General features: G+C 40.0%; 1 protein-coding gene across 12 annotated transcripts in view; it reads left to right on the top strand.

Moving 5' to 3' along the window:
* Positions 1-19,230, top strand: part of LOC143269257 (disks large homolog 5-like) — a 250,098-nt gene that overhangs the window by 78,312 nt on the left and 152,556 nt on the right. For 7 of the 12 annotated variants that reach the window (XM_076554350.1, XM_076554345.1, XM_076554351.1 and 4 more), the window contains one exon: positions 11,807-11,989. The gene's annotated coding sequence lies outside the window, so the exon portion shown is untranslated. Of the gene's footprint in view, positions 1-2,067; positions 2,212-11,806; positions 11,990-19,230 lie in introns of all 12 variants that reach the window. The other 5 variants (XM_076554342.1, XM_076554341.1, XM_076554343.1 and 2 more) reach the window with 2 other exon arrangements.

Here is a 19,230-nt window from a genome sequence, read left to right as displayed (position 1 = left end):
TTGATAGTTTTAACTTCACAGGTTCTGTCCAGAATGTCTTTCTGTGTCTGCTTTTGGGTTTTTATTCTATTTATCCCCTCACCTAGCTTGTTATTTAGACATCTTTTTAAAAAAAAATGAATAGCTTTTTTTAGGCACTGGAGGCCCATGGGCTACTAGACTCAGAGCTCCTTCCTTGGTGACTTATGTCAGAAGCTGCCAGACCTCTGGAGCTCATCCATTATGTGTTGTGTCAGCCAGACCAAGTAATAGTTTGTAGTTTATAGATTATTCATGCCAAAACAGATTATTCTGTCTTTTGTTATGGTGAACTTCAAAGCTTTTGTAATCCTTCTTAATTAAATATACATGACGTATGACAATGTGGTGATGGAATTTAGGCACACTGTAACTTTCAGTGACTAAAACTAATGAAATGCTAAGAAAGCCCTTATAATGTTTAAATTTTATGCAGATTTATTTGCATCAATTTTATACAACTCAGATTTCTTACGTGGTCCAATTATTTTATATAATGGTGTAAATCTTTTAGGATTCTGGGTTCCAGAATGACCTTATAGTACTTATAATTTATTAATTACACTCCTTTATTCTTACAACTGAGAGTGTGAGAATGAACTGACATCATGTACAGCATCCATGCAACCCTCTCTGCCTCTCTGGTTCCAGAAAACTCAATAGGGAAATTTGGAGAGAATACTTTTAAAATTCCACATATGTGTTTATAGGGGGAGGTATGTGCACAGGAGAGCAGTTCCCACAGAGATAAGGAGAGGCTCCAGATTTCCTGGAACTAGAGATATTGGTGTTTGATTATGAATCACTGCGATGGGTGATGGAAACTGAACTCAGGTTCTTTGAAAGAGTACAGTGTGTGTTTTTCTGTGAGGCCAACTCTAGCCCCATCATTCAAACATTTTAAGAGAAGTTTAGAAGATAGTAAAAATGTAGTCATTTTGTTTAGTTTTATTAAAATCTATAAGCCCTTATGCATATAAGTAATTCTTTTTCTGTTTTGTTACTTTTGAAATTAATCTTATTATTCTATACATATTAATTATACAAAGTCACTAATTTGTTCATAAACATCCCCTCACTACCTGTTATGCTCCCTCCATCTAAAATATGTGCCCTCACGCTTCCTCAAAAATTTTCCTCCTACTTTGATATTTTTTCTAGATTCCATTTATGAGAGAAGATATGGGATATTTGTATTTGGATAATTGTCTATTTCTTAAGTTTGATGATAAATAGTTATAGTAATTTTCTTGAGGATTATGTGATTAATTTTTTCTATAGTTTTTCTTTATTGAATTATCTTGCATTACTTGTGTATATCATGCTTTCTTTATCCATTAGTATATTGGTGGTCTTCTAAGCTCATTCCATAAATCATCTGTGTTGTAGGTAGCACAATGATAAAAATTACACACAAACTCACATACACACATATACATGATTCAGTATAGTGAGTTCACTTTTAGAAGTAGGCACACCCAGAAGTGACACAGCTGGTATTTCTATGTTAAATTTTCATTCATAACCATCATTATAGCATCCACAGTACCCAGGATGTTTATTTTACAATAAACACAGCATATATGCTCTTTTTTACACTTCCTGTGCAGCATTAAACAATTAGATTTGGTGAAAATTGTAATCATTAAAAAGACACTTAGAGCTGGAATTATGGGGCAATCTAAATATTATTCATCACCACAGGATCATTTGTCCTCTTCTGTGTTTACATTTTTTATATTTTACTAGTGTGAGAATGGGTCTGGGGACCCAAGAAAATGACCACATAATCTGTAGTGTTTGAGCCAGGCTATATGTCCTGCTGCAAATTTATTTTAATGCAAGTGATTGCCATGCCTTCCTTACTCTGAGTGGTTAGAGCTTGACCTCATATTACTGCATGGCTGGTTCCCTCAAAGTGGTCCACTTGGTAAGCAGAATGCACTTGTGAGTACCTAGTATAACTTTGCACACATATTTGTATCTCACATATATGTTGGCATTTGAGATACTGTCTCAGATACGGTCATTATGAAAAATTGTTTTCAGCATGCAAGAAAATGAAACTCTGTTCTTTATCTTTTACCATATGCAAGCTCTGCACCAAATGCATCATAGATGTCAAAATGAGACCTGATACCCTGAAATTGTCAAAGGTCACAGTAGCGATAATACTCCCACTTCCAAGAACAGGTAAGCGATTTCTGAGTAGGACTCTCATCCAATAGTAAATGAGACCAAATTCAACAAATAGGATCTTATGAAATATGACTTTTTATTTCAGCATAAGCAAATATAATTTAAGTGGTGGCCTACAGAATATGAGAAAGTCACTGGGCAAATAGAGAGTGTGATAAGGTGGGGTGAGAGAGGTACTTACTCTCTTTTGGTGGAGTATTTCATTGGGTTAAGAAGTATTGGCTGGGGCTGGAGAGATGACTCAGGTGTGAAGAACAGTGACTGCTCTTCTAGAGGACTCAGGTTCAATTCCTAGCACCCACATGGCAGCTCCCAACTGTCTGTAGCTCTAGTTCCAGGGGACCTTTGCACAGACACACACAGGCAAAACACCAATGTACATAAAATAAATAGAATGAGCTGGGCGGTGGTGGTGCACATCTTTAATCCCAGAACCCAGGAGGCAGAGGCAGACAGATGTCTGTGAGTTCAAGGCCATCCTGAGCACTCGGGAGGCAGAGGCAGGTGGATCTCTGTGAGTTCGAGGCCAGCCTGGTCTCCAAAGTGAGTTCCAGGAAAGGCGCAAAGCTACACACAGAAACACTATCTCGAAAAACCAAAGAAAGAAAGAAAGAAGGAAGGAAGGAAGGAAGGAAGGAAGGAAGGAAGGAAGGAAGGAAGGAAGGAAGGAAAGAAAGAGGGAAGGAAGGAAGGAAGGAAGGAAGGAAGGAAGGAAGGAAGGAAAGAAAGAGGGAAGGAAGGAAGGAAGGAAGGAAGGAAGGAAGGAAGGAAGGAAGGAAGGAAGGAAGGAAGGGAGATAGATAGATAGATAGATAGATAGATAGATAGATAGATAGATAGATAGATAGATGATAGATAGATAGATAGATAGATGATAGATAGATAGGTAGAATAATTGGCTTCCTACTCTGCATCTCTGATTTTTCAGCTTTTACCCCAATATCTGACTCTGGGTGATCACCTGCAGCTTCAAGTGACTATGTTCAAGACTGACTGTGAACATACCTATCTGTCCTGAACCAGACAGCTGGAAGAGGCAGCCTGTTGGTGGAAGACAAAGCCTACTAAGCCGTTGTCTCAGTACAGAAACTAAAAAGGAAGCCAGAAGTTGGCCATTTGTATTACTTATCAGTTACCCTTTATCTGTCTGCTTCCCAGGGAAGACTGTGGAATTCCTATTTCCTCAAATTAATGAGTTTATTGAGATTAATACAGGAGAATAAGTATGGAATTAATTATAAGAACATGAATATCTGTAATGTGAGGCATCACAATGTCTCACATTAAAATGGGTGACTCATGAAGACTAGAATTCTGAATGTGTCTGCATGACTTGTTTGCAGCTGAATGAGACAGAGGGTCTCATTTCTTCAGTTGTCCTTAGTTACCACCTATTTAACCTTGGGAATAGAAGGATCTTGTTAATCCTGTAAGTTTCAGCTTTCCCAGAGTATTATGAACCTCCATAGAACTTTCTGAGACTTAAGGAAATAGCCCTACCCAGGGAAGAGCACACTAGTTGGATACTCAATATCAAATGATCAATCCTGACAACATATATTCTAGCTATACAGAATGATTGGTTTACATTTAGGAATATATAACTACACACATATACACATATATGTATATATGTATAAGCTTATAACAGCAATTAATGAAAAGGCAGGTCATAAATTAGAAAGAGAGCAAGGAAGAGTATAGGGAAGATTTAGAAGGATAAGTGAGAAGAGAAAATACTGTGATTATAATCTCAAAAATAACAGAAAAGAATATCATATCATAATAAGGAAAATTGTTATACAACACTTCACCCTTTCTTTAAACTGTTAATTGTTTCCACAAGATCACTTTCTTCCATTGGGCTCTGAAAATGCTGGAGAGCCACAAACCAGTCCTGAAGTCCCTGATGAAGCAACCATTTAATTTTCATCTCTTCTTTAAGCACAGCTCCATCATGCCCAGTGAATTGGCTATAATGTACTGCTTCTCTCATACATATATTTTTCTTTCTTTTTTTCATTAAGAATTTTTTTCATTTTATATAACAAGCACAGATACCCCTCTCTTCCCTCCTCCTGCTTTTCCAGCATTTCCCCCTTCAACCCACCCCGTACTCCCTCCTCCAACAAGTAAGGCCTCTCATGGGGAGTCAGCAGAGACTAGTCCATTCAGTAGAGGCAGGTCCAAGCCCCTCCCTCTGCATCAAGGCTGTGCAAGGTGTACCACCATAGGTAGTGAGCTCCAAAAACCAGCCCATGCACCAGGGATGGATCCTGATACTACTGCCAGGGGGCTCCTTAAACAGATCAAGCTAAACAACTGTCTTGATTATGCAGAGGGCCTAGTCCAGTCCCACAGAGGCTCCATAGCTGTTGGTCTAAAGTTCATGAGTTCCTTCTAGTTTGATTTGGTTGTCTCTGTAAGTTTCCCCATCATGATCTTGATGCCTCTTTGCTCATAGAATCCTCTTCTCTCTCTTTGACTAGACTCCCAGAGTTTGGCCTGGTGTTCGGCTGTGGATCTCTGGATCTGCTTCCATCACTTACTGGATTAATTTCTCTATGATGACAGGGTATTCACCAATCTGATTACTGGACTAAGACAGTTCAGACACTCTCTCCACTATTGCTAGTCATCTAAGCTTAGGTCATCCTGAGGGATTCCTGGGAACTTCCCTAGCACCCAGTTACACCCTATCCCCATGATTTCTCCCTCTATCATGGTATCTCATTGCTCTTTCACTATGTCCCTGTTCCAGATCGACCATCCTGTTCCCTTATTTTCTCCTCCCCAACCCCCTACCCTCCATTACCCCCCTCCTCCCCAGTTTCCTCATGGAGATCTCATCTATTTTCCCTCCCGGGGTGATCCATGTGTCCCTCTTAGGGTCCACCTTGTTACCTAGCTTCTCTGGAGCTGTGGGTTGTAGTCTGGTTATCCTTTGCTTTACATCTAGTATCCACTTATGAGTGAGTACATATCATGTTTGTCCTTCTGAGTCTGGGTTACCTCACTCAGGATAACATTTTCTAGTTCTATCTATTTGCCTGAAAATTTCATGATGTCATTGTCTGTTACTGCTGCATATTATTCCATTATGTATATGTACCACATTTTCTCTTCAGTTGAGGGTCTTCAAGGTTGTTTCCAGGTTCTTGCTTTTACAAATAATGCTGCTATGAATGTAGTTGAGCATGTATCCTCGTAGTATGACTGAACATTCCTTGGGTGTATGCCCAAGAGTGGTATAGCTGGTTCTTGAGGTAGATTGATTCCCAATTTTCTGAGAAACCTCCATACTGATTTCCAAAGTGGCTGTACAAGTTTGCATCCCACCAACAGTCGAAGAGTGTTCCCATTGCTCTGCATTCTCTCCAACATAAGCTTTTATCAGTGTTTTTAACTTAGCCATTCTGACAGGTATAAGATGATATCTCAGGGTCATTTTGATTTGTATTTTCCTGATGACTAAGGATGTTGAACATTTCCTTAACTGTCTTTTGGTCATTTGAGATTCTTCTGTTGAGAATTCTGTTTAGATCTGCACCCCATTTTTAATTTGATTGTTCAGTATTTTGATATCTAGTTTCCTGAGTTCTTTACATATTTTTTAGATCATCCCTCTGTCAGATGTGGGGTTGGTGAAGATCTTTTCCCATTCTGTAGGCTCTCATTTTGTCTTATTTACTGTGTCCTTTGCCTTACAGAAACATCTCAGTTTCAGAAGGTCCCATTTATTAATTGTTGCTCTCAGTGTCTATGCTACTGGTGTTAGATTTAGGAAGTGGTCTCCTGTGCCAGTGCATTCAAGACTACTTCTACTTTCTCTTCTATCAGGTTCAATGTAACTGGATTTATGTTGAGGTCTTTGATGCACTTGGACTTGAGTTTTGTGCACGGTGACAGATACGGATCTATTTGCAGCCTTCTGCATGTTGACATCCAGTTATGCCAGCATGATTTCTTTTTTCCATTGTGTAGGTTTGGCTTCTTTGTCAAAAATCAGGTGTTCATAGGTATGCAGGTTAATGTCAGGGTCTTCAATTCAATTGATTGGTCCACATGTCAGTTTTATGCCAATACTAAGTTGTTTTTATTACTGTAGCTCTATAGCAAAACTTGAGGTCAGGGATGGTGTTGTCTCCAGTGGTTGCTTTATTGTACAGGATTGTTTAAGCTATTCTGGGTTATTTGTTTTTCTATATGAAGTTGAGTATTGTTCTTTCCAGGTCTGTGAAGAATTGTGTTGGGATTTTGATTGGGAACGCATTGAATCTGTAGAATGCTTTCGGTAAGATTGCCATTTTACTATGTTAATATTACCTATCCATGAGCATGGGAGATTTGTCCATTTTGTGATAACTTCTTCATTTTCTTTCTACAGATACTTACAATTCTTATCATACAGATCTTTTACTTGCTTAGCTAGAGTTACCCCAAGGTGTTTTATATTATTTGTGGCTATTGTAAAGGTGATATTTTTCTGATTTCTTTTCAGCCCATTTATCACTTGTATATAGGAGAGCTACTTTTTTTTTTTGAGTTTATCTTGTATCCTGCTGCATTACTGAAGGGGTTTATCAGCTGCAGGCATTCCCTGTTAGAGTTTTGGGGTCACTTATGTAGACTATCATATCATCTGGCAATAGAAAAAGTTTGACTTCTTCCTTTCCAATTTGTATCCCCTTGCTCTCCTTTTGTTGTCTTTTTGCTCTAGCTAGGACTTTGAGTACATATTGAATAGATATGGGGAGAGTGGACAGCCTTGCCTTGTTCTTGATTTTAGTGGAATTGCTTAGAGTTTCTCTTCATTTAATTATATGTTGGCTGTTGGCTTGTTGTAAACTGCCTTTATTAGTTTTAGGTATGTTCCTTGTATTCCTGATCTCTCCAAGACCTTTATCATGAAGGGGTGTTACTTTTGAGACTTCTTTGTTCCTAAAAATATCAGTTGGAATCAAGATTTGGAATTTTATCAGGCTACAACAGCGTGCAGTATAACACCATTTGTATTATGCTATGTCCATATTCATTGGTTACCCAGATGAGAGCTTGGATCATATGGTGAGTAGCACATCCTGGTGTGCATGTATTGAGGATGGTATGTCTTGTAAATGAAATGTATGTGTTCCACACAGTTGGCACTCAGGATATCAACTTATATCTGTATATGAAGTTTGAGTGGCTAAGATTTTCAACAAACATTCTTCCGTGTGTCTCTTTTGAGGCCTTGATTGACTATAAAATATCAAGGTCTGGGATCAGAGTTCCCTCTAACTACCAAATATGTTAATGATGTCCATTTGCTTTCATCTGTAAGGGAGCCATTGGCTCCATTGAGAACATGGTATTTCTGGATCCCTTTTGATTAGAGTGTTGGATGAAGAAGAAAATATTCTGCCCACACATCCTAAAGTTCAGGGCTTCTGAGTTTAATTCTTGCTCAGTAGGCTGCAGGTCTCCACTGACAGCAGTTTATGGTCAGGCATGTTTCTCTTCTTGCATTGCCTGGACTTCTTTTACACAGGTCTTGGTCCTTGGCTACTTGATCAGTTGTTGCCGGAGGGCTTCTCTCAAGGTTCCCCAAGCCCCGCAGTCCCACAATCCACATATAAAATAATCACTCAGACGCTTATATCACTTATAAACTGTATGGCCGTGGCAGGCTTCTTGCTAACTGTTCTTTTATCTTACATTAACCCATTTTTATAAATCTATACCTTGCCACGTGGCTGGTGGCTTCCCAGCGTCTTCACATGCTGCTTCTCCTGGCGGTGGCTGCAGTGTCTCTCCTCCTTCTTCCTGTTTCCCCAATTCTCCTCTCTCTTTGTCCCGCCTATACTTCCTGCCTGGTCATTGGCCATCAGTGTTTTATTTATATAGAGTGATATCCACAGCAATCAGTGTTTGGTCTAGGAAGAGTTCATTGCGGTTGGAGCAGGCTCCATTTAAATTATCTCTTCAAACTGGACTTCCTAGGGTCAACATTAAGTCTGGCCACATATCTCACATTGGGTTGTCAGGAGGTCCCTTGATTTTAGGGTTTGTGGTTTCTCTTCATCAAGGTCTGTGGTTGGCTTGTAACATTTGATTTTGCCTAGTTTGTTCTATGAGCTTTGTATGAGTTCTGAATTCTTCCCAGTCAATATTTGCCTCAGACCTCCTTCATTTGGTGCTTGGTGTTTTCAGAATAAGGATTAGGCCTGGGCATAGATGTTTTCCTGGTTTTCTCTGGGTGTTCTTTCTTTAAGGGGATGGCCCAGTCCCACTTCTCTTCTTTATTAGGCCCCAGATATATTCATAGCGAGGACTGGAATCAAGCCCACTAATTTTCTTGGTTTTGGCCTGGTCTTTTTCAGCCTTAAGGTTATGAAGTGTCCCGCATCTCATCTTGATTAGGCCCATACTTCATCAGGGTAAGGATTATAGACAGACAGTTTTTTTTTCTTGGCCTCTTTCATTTAAGAGAATGTCCCTGGTATTCTTCTCTCCTTGTTTTGTTTTTTAAACGTCTCAATCTAGTCTTAAGTTATTATTTTTTTTAAGATTTATTTATTTATTATTATGTGTACAGTATTCTGTCTGCATGTGCCCCTGCAGGCCAGAAGAGGGCACCAGATCTCATTACAAGTGGTTGTGAGCCACCATGTGGTTGCTGGAAATTGAACTCAGCACCTATGGAAGAGCAGTCAGTATTCTTAACCACTGAGCCATCTCTCCAGCTCCCAATCTTCTCTCCTTGTTTTTTCTCAGGCTTTTGTCAGGGTAAGTGTTAGGCCCCTGTGTTCCCTTTTCTTGCTTTGTCCTGGCCTCTCATGTGAGGGATTGGTCTGAGCCCATGACCTTTCTTCATTTGGCCCAGTCTTCAGGGTCAGAGTTATGCTGAGGCCAACTTCTCATCTTGGTGAGGGTCCTGGCTTTAGTCCAGGTAAATTTGAGGCATGGATATTCTCCTTTTCTTTTTTCCAGCCAGGTCTTTTTCCTCTGAGTGATAGGGTAGTACTAATTTCCCTTTTGGTTGGGACCAGCCCCCTTCAGGATCCAGGTTAGGCATGGCCATTCTTTTCTTTTCTTTTTGTTGCATTATATTTTGTTACTTTTCCTTCTCCTTTGGCCTTGGCTCTTCCATTTAATGGACTGGCCCAGGGATACCTCTGTTTTTCCTCTGGGTCAGAGCTTATTCAGCTTCAGGTTTTGGTGCAGGCCTCTTTTAGGTCAGGGTTTGGCAATTTTATTCTTAGGGTTGGTCTCTGGCTTTTCTGGATAAGGGAAAGCCATTGCTAATTTAGGCTTTATTCCTGGTCTTCATCAGGTTCATCCTCAGGCCTTGGAATACTTTTGTCTTGACATCTTGGTTTAATGGTTAATCCTGGACTACTTTCACTTTAGGTACTTAGCATGGGTTTTTTCAGGGACCATGTTAGCCTGGGCTATTTTCAGGGTATGGTGATATCCAGGCAGTTTTTGTGTTAGAGTTAAGCCTGCTTACATTGATATTCTGGAACTCTCTAGTACCAGTTTCTCTTTAGGATTGAAGCAGTGAATACATTTGAGTCCAGGTTTGCCTGAAGCTACTTTGTCATTTGTAATTAGCCTTGGATTATGCTCAGCCTTTCTGAAAAAAAATAACATGTGGATATTGGTAGAGGACTGTATCTACAGCCCTTCTCTTATATCTCATGTATATTCTGAGGAACATTGGCACTTTCCAAGGGAAGTTGGCACAGACACCAACACACACAGCACAGACTCCAGATGAAATAAACTACATATTACACAAACAGAAAGGTGAAGTAGGGGGGAGACAGTGGTGCTTGGGAGAGTACTTGCTGCTGCATTGGTGACTGTGGTCATGGTAAAGAGGCACCCGGAGCTCATGTGGAAAATTGCTGCTTCTCAGTAAAGATAACAAAGTAGAGTCCCAACAAGGTCCCTGCTGCATTTCCTTCATTCTGTGATCTGTTCCCATGAAGGCATATCACAGGCAGTTAATATAACAGCAGAGGATCGTCCTCCATTGATTTAGAGGCTGCCTTGTTAGGCACATGAGGGTTGTGCAGATCTTCATGGGGCCTCTTATGCAGTGTGGGCATGGTGTCCCCTCCTGTATGTCATTCATGGCATGCACTATGAGGGTGCTCCTTTGGTCCTTGCTATGGAAACACTTCTCAAAATGTCAATTGTTTTCTGCCTTGAAAACCCCTGGAACAATGAACCATGCCTTAGTGATCCCTTTCAAGAAAGCTCCTTGTCGTGTCCACTCAATGATGTTCGATCAGGTCTTCCCACAAATAATGTCTGCACTGATTTACCAGAAATTGATTCCTGCTCACATTATTATTGTTGTGAATCACAGGCCACTTTAATAGAGTGAGCTGCCAGCCTATCAAGGGCACATAAGTAACCATGACAATGATTCCTTATGGAAAGTCACAGAGGCCAGGCCTCACTCTGCTCAGGGGAGCACAAAGGTGGTCAAGCTATGTAGATGTTTTTGGACTGATAACTAGGGAAGGTGCCCGAAGGCTACTGCTATCATCATTGCTGGGGACAGTTTCCCATCCAATCATCCTTTCCTACTACAGAAGTTCACTGCTGAGAAGAGGAAGGTCAGTGGGGATGGGGCAGACTCAGGCCATATGTACACAGTTCAAATACTGGTCTATCATTTATGATGCTCATTCTATCATCAAGATTCTCTGATCATGAGGCTGGTATTGTGCCATTTGCAGTACCTGGGGCTTGGGGAACAGAGCTATTTGAAATTTTCCCTCCAGGCTGTCCCTTCACCAACATTAAAAACGACTTGAAGTGGGATTGACCAGAAAGCAGAAAGACATGAGGCTGTCCCTACCTCCTCTCCTCATGGTAGTTGATGACTTCTGAGGCTGTCACTCACTGGATAGCAGTGTAACAGCAGTTCATCCTGTCCCATTTTGGAAAGTGGAGTCCTGGGACAGGTGCTGACTCTGCCTCAGCTGTTGTCACCCTTTCTAACAAATGCTAGTGGAGATTAGTAGTAGAAAACAATGGACATATCTCACTTTGAGAAAACCCCTTCCCAATCTCCCATTGTCCTTTGCCTTCATGCCTCTCTCCTTCCCTGACAGTTTATCTCTCAAGGCTGGTCTCAGATTTTCTGCAATACTTCTAACTCAGTCTCCTTAATGTTGGGTTTCCCTTTTATTTATTTATTTATTTACTTATTTATTTATTTATTTATTACCATGGATGCTTTTTTCTTGCCCTAATATGACATTTAAGGGTAGTGGGAAGGAAACATCTTAGAGATCTGAAGAATTAGTCAAAGCATCACAGTGTTCCATTCTATCTTATGAGGATGGAAACCTACACTTAAGAATTGTGGCATGCAAAAAGAAAGAAAACAAAATTGAATTAACATGTTTTTCTACTGGTCCTCAACCAATAAAATCTCAGTTATAAAAGAAAATCTCTTCCTGTTATGTCTAGATGCAGTTACTGTAAGCATTATGCTATCCTCAAAGCCAAAAAGGATTTAGGGAGGGTGGCCTCAATAAAACCAGCTATCTAATCACAGAGCTTGAAATGCTTTTCCTGTCTGCAGCAGGTAAATCCGGAAGAAGAGAACTTACACGGTTGCCCAGCAGAGATGCCTCTTTGCTGTCTCAGCCTGGATGCCTGTGGTAACAGTTACAGTAGGAATGCCCCACCTGGAAGTCTTCCAGTCGACATCATTGTATCCTGGGAACCCACAATTTCCTGGTCTTCACCAAGTTCTGGATAGCCAGTAAGTGTTTTTAGTTTTACTTGATGGTGATGATTTACTATAATCTGAAAGTGCAGTAGAAGAGGAAAGAGAATCAGAAAACTTACATATGCTTGGTGTCAAATGTTATCTGAAGGGCTTAACATGTGACATAGATTGTAGATATCCATCTAAGAAAGATCCTGAAACATGTACACATTGTTAGCAACATCTTAGACAACATCAGTATTCTAGAAGCATGGAAATTCCATGCACAGAATGCAGCATGATCAAGCATGCCCCACCCAAAAGTAATAGTGCCACTAGCCCATCATAAAGGATCAGGGCACCATCAGTGTTGTGCCACAATACACACATGATTTTTCACACACTATACTCAGATATATGTGCCCACATTCATACATTTAGAAACATGTATTTGTCTACAACTTTGCATGCACAGCCACATGCACCCACACACACCCATATGCAGACACATAGAAATATTCATTAAATTAATTAGATGTACAATAATTTGGCATGACAAAAATAAAAAGAAACAAACAATCCTTGTGGTATTGGTACGCATGTGTATGGTATGCATGTTGGATACAGAACTATGGGTATAGTTATGTGCATATTTTTATAAGTATCTATATGGTATACATAATATGTACAACCATATCTAATTGCATATACAATGTGCATATAAATATAAAGATAAACTGAAGTCTCAACTCCCAGACACCAGCCAAGGAGGCAGCAGAACTTTCTGAGTGGCCACCTTGCTGTGTTAGTTCTTTTCTACCTTCAACTCTGAGTACCTGTTATGTTTGTTTGAAAGGCATAACTTTTTAATTCACAACAGAGACACTGTTTTGCCTTACCAGAAAATATGTAAAATGTAACTTTCAAAAAAAAGAAACATGAGAAATAATCTTTGCTTTCAGTATCTAGAAATGAATATCAAAACTTCCTTCAACGCTTTTTTCTATAACTGTATATCATTTCAATACTTATTTATTAAATTTAAAATTTTTTATCCCCTGAATAATGCAGTCTTCAATATATATATAAATCCTGAGGTATCATTCTCCATGATGATAGTGGCCACCACTGTCTCTATCTAAAACATCTTTTAGTTACCTAGAAGTTGAGTTGTTAATTCCTGCATGGACTAGTTTATGTTTCTGTGTAGACTTAGGAAACATTTATTACACTAGGCTTTGAAGACACAGAGGTAACTAGGGTGAGTAGCATGGGAAGGAGATGGCTTGGGTGAGCTGACTGCATGTGTTGGGAAAGTTCTAGTTCAATGGGTGAAAGGTCATGTCTCAAGTAATAGGAGGCAAAAAGGCAGAGCACAAGAGAAAGGTATTTCTGATTGCTCGCTGCTACTCAGTGTAGAACAACAGATCAGCTCTTACCCACTGCATGACACATGGCTGTCCCAGATTTCTACTTAGCATGGGGAAATGATTGTCCTTGGCTTGCTCTATGGTGGTGTCTATAAAGATGATACAGGTCTAAAAGCATTTGTAACAAATACACCTAAATGTACAAACCCTTACAAGGTATTTTGCATCAGAGCTGGTTTATACCAAAGTCCATGCTCAAAGGGTCGTCCAGAAGTAGAATTCTTTCCTGAGTCCATTGTTTTCTGTGATTATGTTGGATACCTACTGTCTTAGTTAGGGTTTCATTGCTGTGAAGGGACACCATGACCATAGCAACAATTACAAAGGAAAACATTTAATCAGGTGGCTTACAGTTTCAGAGGTTTAGTTCATTATGATCATGGCAGGACAAGGAGGCATGCAGGCAGACATGGTGCTGGAGAAGGAGAAAAATGTGGAGATGAAGCTACATCTTGATCCACAGGCAGCAAATGTGCTCTGAGACACTAGGCATGGCATGAGCATAAGAGATCTCAACCCTCCCCCACTGTAACATAATCCTCCAACAAGGCCACACTCCCTCCAACAAAGCCACACCCCCTAATAGTGCCAATCCCTATGAGATTATGGGGGCTTCTTACTTTCAAATTAACAAACCTCCAAGATATGCTGAAAAGGCATAATAAAACACATTATGGTGGGGCTAATAGAAGATGTTTTTGAGAGGAGAGTACTTTTTTTAAAAAGAGGAGAGTCTTATCATTTGTTTCTACCCATCTTAGTTCCTTGTTAGGGACTCCACAACAAAACAGAGATTACCAAAAGAAAAGCATATTCACTTACCTAGTGCAAACTTTCACAGCACAAGTCTTCCTAAGGTAGAAAAAAAAACCCAAAAATTGCTTAGACATGTGATAATTTCTTCAAGATTGCTTTCATCCAGAATGTTCATTACATAGAATATCCTGTGCTTAAGAAGTAATCTTTAAATGTGCATATTTTCACATAATATTAAGTAAATATTCTAATTTACAATTGAAAGAGTCAGGTACTTTAAATGTACATTAATAGCAACATTTTGACTTCACTTAATCATTATCAAATTAATTAAATATAAAAGCACATAGTATTGATGCCCAGCCATTGAGTAAGCAAAGCACTGTCTTTGAACAGGTGTCATTCTCTGGTCTATGCCACCTCTAGTCAGGCTTCCAAGTGTGAAAGACAAGAGCAAATCCTTTGACACCAACATCTCACTTGTGCCTAAAGTCTCAACAGGAAGAGCAAGCAAGCAGGATTAATCCATCCCCAAGAGTCCCCATGCCTCATTCAAATGACAGTCACCACAAGCTTCACAAACTCCTGCCAAAAACTGTCCCAAGTGACACCCAGCAGCCCCAGAACACTCCTTAGTTTAGTGTGGGGTAACATCCCAGGCACAGGTCAGAATGACCCATGGAGAACATGGAGATGGTGAAAGGGCATCAGTCCTGCTGTGGAGATCATCTCAAGAGGAATTACTGACCCTGCAGGCAGCTAGAGACATGAACAAGGCTACCAAAGAAAGGGAGTCTTCCAAACACTCATCTGGTCTCATATTAGGCTTCTGTCCCCAAATTCTCCAACGTGTAGGGACAGAGGTGCCCATGGCCCCAAAATTATGGGCCCTTACTGTAGATTTTTTTATGGTTCTGATCCTTGGAGTGGCCTACAGCCTTCATGTTCACCAGAGTTCCTTCCATACCACAGAATGATGCCTTTATGTATCTCCCATGTTTCCCAATCCCCTTACCCTTCTCACCTTGGAGGCCTTTCCTGATACTCAACTCCTGGTGGGCCCAGTCATTTCACCCATGCGGCATGACATTGAGCCGTGGACTCAGGGCCACAATGTGCACAATGTCTCAGGGCCAGCACTGTGCCTCTTAGAGCATGTAGTAGACCAGAGAGTTTATTCTAGAGTTGATGGAAAGTGGAATGTAATGAAACGTGTGTCAAAATGAAAGCAATAGGAGTCAAGCAGATGAATGGCAAATAGTGAGGGCTTTTGGATCATGTCCTCTCTGTGTGCCTTCATCAGTCTTCAGATGTGATGCTGCACCTTTCCTCCATGGAGAGACATGTGGTGCTTCTGACCTGCTTCAGGAAATTGTCAGGAAGACCTTTCTAGGTTGTATGAGCAGTTTCAGGGGAAGATATGAGTCCTTCCTCACATTCATTCATCCACTCAAAGAACTTCCTATGCCAAGCCCCATGTTTTGATATAGCATATTCTGAATGCCAACAAGTATGAAATAAAGAAAAAGTCTGGGTATAATTAATGACTGTGCTCATATTTGATACTGAAGTGTAAAATATATATAAATTTAAAGATGCATCTCAGTATATCACATTCTGTGCATGTCATTTTGCATCAACTTTTCAGTGATTCTTGTTTTAAAGTTATCTAGAGATTGAAATGTACAAGGTACTCCATTTAAGTGGAATGTTTTTCACTAAGTCTTTGAGACATTAGTATTCTAAAACATGCAGCAACTACAAAGGCTATTTAAGTTCTGAAGTATCTTAGAAATTTTGATCCTTGTAAGAATGTTATATTGGGAGAAGTATGTGATGATTGCTGAAACTGGTTAAATGCTGAAACCTGAACTGTCCACAGGAGCCTGCAGAGCACTAATGACTAATAGCCTTAGACCTGAGAAGTGCATGGGGCACATAGGACAGACTCTCAAAGGCAAAATGCCAGGAATGATCATGGCATTTCAATGACTCACCCTGGAACCTTCCTTGGTGATTTTTCACTGGTTATTTCCAGTGAACTCCCTTACCTGCATGGCAGAGTAATGTCACTTTTGCCTTTTCCCATGAATTACTCTGAATCAGCAGTTTCTTCAAGCTAGACACACAGCAACTCTCTTCCCATCAAGAATTCTTACCCGTAGCATGAGCTTTTATTAAGAGTATCATTCATTTGAAACAAAATTCTGCACAAATTTTCCCAATGCCCATTAATATTAAAATATTCTCTAAGTTTCAGAACCACAAGAAAATCCTCTAAGGCAGAAAGCCACAAGTTGATCATGAAAAGTACCAGGGAAGGGCCACTGAGATGCCTAGTTGGGTGGAAGGAAAGAGCTTACTCCTCCTAATTTGTTCATTGACCTCCATATGAACAGAATGTTAAAATGGCATGGTGTGTATTGTGTGTTCATTCTCTCTATATCATATGTATGTATATAAATGTTTCCCTTATTGTAAATAAGTAAATAGATACATGTTATTTTAAATTCTGATCAGATTTCCATACACTATTCATATGAAATAATTTTTAAAATAATGAAAAAAATCAATGCAGCTCACAACTGTTTGTAACTCCAGTTCCAGAGGATTTGACACCCTCACACAGACATACATGAAACCAAAACACCAGTGCATTTAAATTAGTGAATAAAAAATTAAATTTTTGTATGAGCTAGTGGGTTCAGGAGCCCCACAAGCATGCCACAGAACTAAATAACCTAGGTTCATAGTGACTCAGAGCCTGAACCACCAACCAGGGAGCATCATGGGACTGACCTAGGCACTCTGCAGATATTTTTTAGTTGTATAACTTGGTCTTCTTGTGAGACTCCTAACAGTGGGAGCAGGGCTTGTCTCTATTGACTGCTTTTGGGACCCATCCTCCTTCTGAATTGCTATATCCATCCTTAATAGAAGAAGTCATGCCTAGTCCTACCACAACTTGATATGACATGGCAGGCAGATATCCATAGGAGGCCTGCACATTTCTGAAGAGAAGAAAGAGAAGGAGGAATGGATGTGGATCAGGAAGAGTGGAGGTGGGTGGAGGGTTGAGAAGAGAGGATGGAGGTGAAATTTTGGTTAGGATGTAAAAACAAAAATAAATAAATAAAATCATTCATTCTAAAAGAAGGGAGAATATTGATGTTTATCATATTTAAATTTGGGATACTAAAAAATGTCCCTCAAGTGACATTACCACTTATTCTAACTTTTTATTGTGTTTGTAGTTGTACAGGGATAGTTAAATCATGCTAGGCATAATTTTGAGCTAGTCTAATACGTAATGTGTTTGCTTTGTACTTGGAATAATTATATCATGTTTAGGCATTATTAGGACCTGGTTATTGTTTTACATTTAGAAATTAATCATGATATAAAAAGATATAATTGTGTGCCAAATTGACATGGGGTGAAGTTGTGATAGCTATTTTTAGTTGTCAATTTTATTACATCTGGATTAACTAAGACCTCAATATGGAGGGGCACACCTGTGAGTATATTTGCTTAATTTGAAGACAGAAGATCCACACAGAATCTTGCTCTTTGTGGTTGGAAGACATTAATCTGGATGTTAATGAGGAAAGTAACACCTTTAACTCAGATGTTTTGAGCCAAAACCTCATCTGTAACCTTAGCCAGGCCTTGTGCTGGAAGCCCATATACAGAAATGGAGGAAGGGAGCTTTTGCTCTTTAGCTGCTTGATCTCACCTTGCTAGCAAGTCCATTCCTTCACTGGCATTGGAGCCAACTTCTTTGGGATTCCAGACTATGCTACTGATGGGCTGAGATATCAAGCATTGTGGACTGAGCAACTACTGGATTCTTGGACTTTGCCATCATAGCCAGCCAAGGTTCAATTAGCTGGACCACAGCCTCTAAGTCATTCTAAAAATAGGCTTTTGTATATATAGAAATGCATTCTGTAAGTTGTTACCCCATAGAACCCTGACCAATACACCAGACAGGGATAAAACTTTTAGAGTAGTTTGGTCCTCACAGCAGCATTATGTCAGTTATGAATTGTACAGAATCACTGGGCAAAAAAGTAAAATAACACAAGTCTGAAATTTCTCCAATGGAACACACAGTAATCTAATTAAATGAGTAATTATATGAGATGGAGAGATTCGAGCTTAAGTGAGGAATGAAAAACCAGATGTCTTAGCTTATGTGGGCCAAGACATGGCAACACACACACACACACACACACACACACACACACACACACACACACACACACACCTGCACACATTAAGATCAGTAGACAGTAGGTACTTTTTGCTCTTGATTATGATAGTTCTAGCTTGGAGGCATACGGAATTACTTCCTTTACACATTAAATCTCTCCCTCACTCTAGTCTCAGAAGTCAGATCTATCCCAGAGTAGCTTCACAAGAGTAAATCAGTCATCTTGAAGAATTTTCTCGATATAATCGTGATCTGCTGTAGTAAAAGAGCAGCTTCAACCACTTCTCTCCTTTTTTAGTTTTGCCCAGAATCACTCTGCACCAGAGACATGTGGCCCTGACGCAAACTCTATCCACTCCCTCTAGTCATGAGGTTCCCTCCCATCATTGCTTTTCTGGACCATCAAGAGGGATTCCTCATCCTACCTCCACCCCCAGGAGGGTCTTCTCAATTCTGCATTTCATCAGACAGGCTTAATAGCTGTTGTCAACCTAGAAGAGATCTACCAAATCTGTTCCATTCTCACAGTCAGTGAGACTTGGGCAGGATCCTGAACCTATGAGAGCCCTGAATGGATGTGTGGCAGTCTAAGACAATTAGCATGCCTGTCCCTACAGTTTTCAATAAACTTCAGTCTTTGGTTGGGAGTGATCCAATCCACCTAATACAGCACACAGGGCTGGGAAGACAAGAGTCAATGCAGGGACTGGGGAGATGGCTCATCCATTAAGAGCATTTATTGCTGTCTCAGAAGACCCACAGGACAGCTAACAAACCTCTTTAACTTAAATTCCAGGTGGACTCTGCCCTCACCTGGCCTCTGTGGGAATTGCATGTATGTGGTAGTAAAACACTCCTATGTATAAAGAAAACACCACAAAATATCCCAACAT

Source organism: Peromyscus maniculatus, chromosome 18, assembly GCF_049852395.1.
Source record: "Peromyscus maniculatus bairdii isolate BWxNUB_F1_BW_parent chromosome 18, HU_Pman_BW_mat_3.1, whole genome shotgun sequence".
NCBI lineage: Eukaryota > Metazoa > Chordata > Mammalia > Rodentia > Cricetidae > Peromyscus > Peromyscus maniculatus.
This window is presented reverse-complemented; position numbering and strand designations above follow the sequence as displayed.